The sequence below is a fragment of the Oncorhynchus keta genome, unplaced genomic scaffold (genome assembly GCF_023373465.1).
Source record: "Oncorhynchus keta strain PuntledgeMale-10-30-2019 unplaced genomic scaffold, Oket_V2 Un_contig_15482_pilon_pilon, whole genome shotgun sequence".
NCBI classification, from domain to species: Eukaryota; Metazoa; Chordata; class Actinopteri; order Salmoniformes; family Salmonidae; genus Oncorhynchus; species Oncorhynchus keta.
Genome location: NW_026279339.1, coordinates 7501 through 12399, shown reverse-complemented (window position 1 = coordinate 12399; position 4899 = coordinate 7501). Strand labels below are relative to the sequence as shown.

The 4899-nt window shown below is 43.8% G+C and overlaps 1 protein-coding gene across 1 annotated transcript in view; it reads left to right on the top strand.

Annotated features, from left to right (window-relative positions):
* Positions 1–1041: 1041 nt before the first annotated feature.
* The window catches only part of LOC127918989 (beta-enolase-like), a 10862-nt gene continuing 7004 nt past the window's right edge, over positions 1042–4899 (top strand). The window contains exon 1 of the mRNA XM_052502313.1: positions 1042–1167. The gene's annotated coding sequence lies outside the window, so the exon portion shown is untranslated. The remainder of the gene's footprint in view (positions 1168–4899) is intronic.

Below are 4899 nucleotides of genomic sequence, written 5' to 3'. Positions count from 1 at the left end.
AGTTCATGTGTTCCCACTATTCTCTCTGGTCAGTTCATGTGTTCCTAGACACCTCACTGTTCTCTCTGGTCAGTTCATGTGTTCCTAGTCACCCCACTGTTCTCTGGTCAGTTCATGTGTTCCTAGTCACCCCACTATTCTCTCTGGTCAGTTCATGTGTTCCTAGACACCCCACTATTCTCTCTGGTCAGTTCATGTGTTCCTAGACACCCCACTATTCTCTCTGGTCAGTTCATGTGTTCCTAGTCACCCCACTGTTCTCTCTGGTCAGTTAATGTGTTCCTAGACACCCCACTATTCTCTCTGGTCAGTTCATGTGTTCCTAGTCACCCCACTATTCTCTCTGGTCAGTTCATGTGTTCCTAGACACCCCACTATTCTCTCTGGTCAGTTCATGTGTTCCTAGACACCCCACTATTCTCTCTGGTCAGTTCATGTGTTCCTAGTCACCCCACTATTCTCTCTGGTCAGTTCATGTGTTCCTAGTCACCCCACTATTCTCTCTGGTCAGTTCATGTGTTCCTAGACACCCCACTATTCTCTCTGGTCAGTTCATGTGTTCCTAGACACCCCACTATTCTCTCTGGTCAGTTCATGTGTTCCCACTATTCTCTCTGGTCAGTTCATGTGTTCCTAGTCACCCCACTGTTCTCTCTGGTCAGTTCATGTGTTCCCACTGTTCTCTCTGGTCAGTTCATGTGTTCCTAGTCACCCCACTATTCTCTGGTCAGTTCATGTGTTCCTAGACACCCCACTATTCTCTCTGGTCAGTTCATGTGTTCCTAGACACCCCACTATTCTCTCTGGTCAGTTCATGTGTTCCTAGTCACCCCACTGTAAGTTCACAGTAGGCCAACATGTTACCATCTAAAACAGCGAAATCTAGAAAACATTCCAAAGTAACCAAAATTGTATTTCATACTGTTTATATCCTTTAGTGATTTTACATGTTGATGAGTCGTATGTATTCTATATATAAAAACCCTTTATACAGAGACGTGACCATACTTTCAGTTTTTCCGTTTCTGATTGTGTCTGGTAGTTTGTCTCTGGTCCCTAAGCCCTTATTGGGCAGCGGTCGCCACTGGCAGTCTATAAAACTCCGACTGGAGAACAGAGTTAGCACTTTCCAGAAGGACAGCCAGCCAGCGAGCCCCCCCCAATCAGGTACCGTCAGGTTTTTTAAAAACTGTTCTCTTCTTAAAACATTTAGTGTAATGTAAACACTTGGGAAAGCTCGTGTTGTGGTTATCAAGGAAACGAGGCAGTTGCTTTGGACTGTAGCCGAGACCGACGCACTTTGCTTATGTTCTATGGATATATGTGTATATATGGGCTACTGTATAAGTTCATCATAGCATTTGGGAATAAGGAAACGGGAGCCCAATTTCTTACATATTGCAACTGTTAGCAATGCATCTACCTTTTTTAAAACTGAACGTTTTTGACATATTCCCTACCAAAACCCCTGCCTCTTATTCTTGTTAGTCTGTCTGTTTGTAGCCGACTTGACAGTATGACTACTTTTGGTTGGGGGACACTGGTTCATCGGTTGTACAAGCTGGAGCCTGAATAGCCCTTGATCACGACTCTCAGTTCCGTTTAGATCACACAGGTCATTGGACTAAGGCGTCGGCTGTTGGGGTGTTTTGTTAAGAGCCCCCGACGCTCAATCTGAACACTGCAATACGGGGTCGGAAGCCCTTCATTTCTCTCTGATATGAAAGATCCCCCCCCACCCCCACAAGGTTAAATGGCTCCATACCTTGATAGGATCAGTGTTCCCACACGGTCATATCGCCACGTTACGCCGCATGTTTACGGACAACAGAAGGAGAGGAGACCACCTGTACTAATCCGAGCCTTCAGGAACTATTCATACCCTTTGACCTTTTCCACCTTTTGTTGTTAGGCCCCCGAATTCAAAATGGATTAAAAACATGCTCCATAGTCTATGGGTCTAACTGCTACAGTGTAGTTTAGTAGGATGGAGGCTCCACTGATCTGTAACTACTACAGTGTAGTTTAGTAGGATGGAGGCATCTGTAACTACTACAGTGTAGTTTAGTAGGATGGAGGCATCTGTATCTACTACAGTGTAGTTTAGTAGGATGGAGGCTGTATGGGTCTAACTATTACAGTGTAGTTTAGTAGGATGGAGGCATCTGTAACTACTACAGTGTAGTTTAGTAGGATGGAGGCATCTGTATCTACTACAGTGTAGTTTAGTAGGATGGAGGCTCCACTGATCTGTAACTACTACAGTGTAGTTTAGTAGGATGGAGGCATCTGTAACTGCTACAGTGTAGTTTAGTAGGATGGAGGCATCTGTAACTACTACAGTGTAGTTTAGTAGGATGGAGGCTGTATGGATCTGTAACTGCTACAGTGTAGTTTAGTAGGATGGAGGCATCTGTAACTACTACAGTGTAGTTTAGTAGATGGAGGCTCCACTGATCTGTAACTACTACAGTGTAGTTTAGTAGGATGGAGGCATCTGTAACTACTACAGTGTAGTTTAGTAGGATGGAGGTCCACTGATCTGTAACTACTACAGTGTAGTTTAGTAGGATGGAGGCTCCACTGATCTGTAACTACTACAGTGTAGTTTAGTAGGATGGAGGCATCTGTAACTACTACAGTGTAGTTTAGTAGGATGGAGGCTCCACTGATCTGTAACTACTACAGTGTAGTTTAGTAGGATGGAGGCATCTGTATCTACTACAGTGTAGTTTAGTAGGATGGAGGCTCCACTGATCTGTAACTACTACAGTGTAGTTTAGTAGGATGGAGGCATCTGTAACTACTACAGTGTAGTTTAGTAGGATGGAGGCTCCACTGATCTGTAACTGCTACAGTGTAGTTTAGTAGGATGGAGGCTCCACTGATCTGTAACTACTACAGTGTAGTTTAGTAGGATGGAGGCATCTGTAACTACTACAGTGTAGTTTAGTAGGATGGAGGCTCCACTGATCTGTAACTACTACAGTGTAGTTTAGTAGGATGGAGGCATCTGTAACTACTACAGTGTAGTTTAGTAGGATGGAGGCTCCACTGATCTGTAACTACTACAGTGTAGTTTAGTAGGATGGAGGCATCTGTAACTACTACAGTGTAGTTTAGTAGGATGGAGGCTCCACTGATCTGTAACTACTACAGTGTAGTTTAGTAGGATGGAGGCTCCACTGATCTGTAACTACTACAGTGTAGTTTAGTAGGATGGAGGCATCTGTAACTACTACAGTGTAGTTTAGTAGGATGGAGGCATCTGTAACTACTACAGTGTAGTTTAGTAGGATGAAGGCATCTGTAACTACTACAGTGTAGTTTAGTAGGATGGAGGCATCTGTAACTACTACAGTGTAGTTTAGTAGGATGGAGGCATCTGTAACTACTACAGTGTAGTTTAGTAGGATGGAGGCTGTATGGGTCTAACTACTACAGTGTAGTTTAGTAGGATGGAGGCTCACTGATCTGTAACTACTACAGTGTAGTTTAGTAGGATGGAGGCATCTGTAACTACTACAGTGTAGTTTAGTAGGATGGAGGCTGTATGGGTCTGTAACTACTACAGTGTAGTTTAGTAGGATGGAGGCTGTATGGGTCTAACTACTACAGTGTAGTTTAGTAGGATGGAGGCTCCACTGATCTGTAACTACTACAGTGTAGTTTAGTAGGATGGAGGTCCACTGATCTGTAACTACTACAGTGTAGTTTAGTAGGATGGAGGCATCTGTAACTACTACAGTGTAGTTTAGTAGGATGGAGGCTCCACTGATCTGTAACTACTACAGTGTAGTTTAGTAGGATGGAGGCTCCACTGATCTGTAACTACTACAGTGTAGTTTAGTAGGATGGAGGCATCTGTAACTACTATTCATAAGTCGCTCTGGATAAGAGCGTCTGCTAAATGACTTAAATGTAAATGTAAATGTACTACAGTGTAGTTTAGTAGGATGGAGGCTCCACTGATCTGTAACTACTACAGTGTAGTTTAGTAGGATGGAGGCATCTGTAACTACTACAGTGTAGTTTAGTAGGATGGAGGCTCCACTGATCTGTAACTACTACAGTGTAGTTTAGTAGGATGGAGGCTCCACTGATCTGTAACTACTACAGTGTAGTTTAGTAGGATGGAGGCATCTGTAACTACTACAGTGTAGTTTAGTAGGATGGAGGCATCTGTAACTACTACAGTGTAGTTTAGTAGGATGGAGGCTCCACTGATCTGTAACTACTACAGTGTAGTTTAGTAGGATGGAGGCATCTGTAACTACTACAGTGTAGTTTAGTAGGATGGAGGCATCTGTAACTACTACAGTGTAGTTTAGTAGGATGGAGGCTCCACTGATCTGTAACTACTACAGTGTAGTTTAGTAGGATGGAGGCATCTGTAACTACTACAGTGTAGTTTAGTAGGATGAAGGCATCTGTAACTACTACAGTGTAGTTTAGTAGGATGGGAAGCTGACCCATGTTGACTCCAACACTTCCCACAGTTGTCCAGTTGGCTGGATGTCCTTTGGGTGGTGGACCATTGATACACACAGGAAACGGTTGAGTGTTAAAACCCAGCAGAGTTGCAGTTCTTGACACAAACTGGTGCACCTGGCACCTTCTATCCTACCCCGTTCAAAGGACCTTAAATATTTTCTCTCTGCTCATTCACCCTCTGAATGGCACACGTACACAATCCATGTCTCAAAATCCTTCTTTGACCCGTCTCCCTCCCCTTCAGCTGCACTGAAGTGGATTGAATAGGTGACATCAATAAGGGATCTTAACTGTGACCTGGATTCACTCATGGAAAGAGTAGGTGTTCGTAATGTTTTGTATGATCAGTGTCTAGAATGAGTGCCCCCACCCGGCCAGATAAGGAGAGTCACGGAACAGACAAGA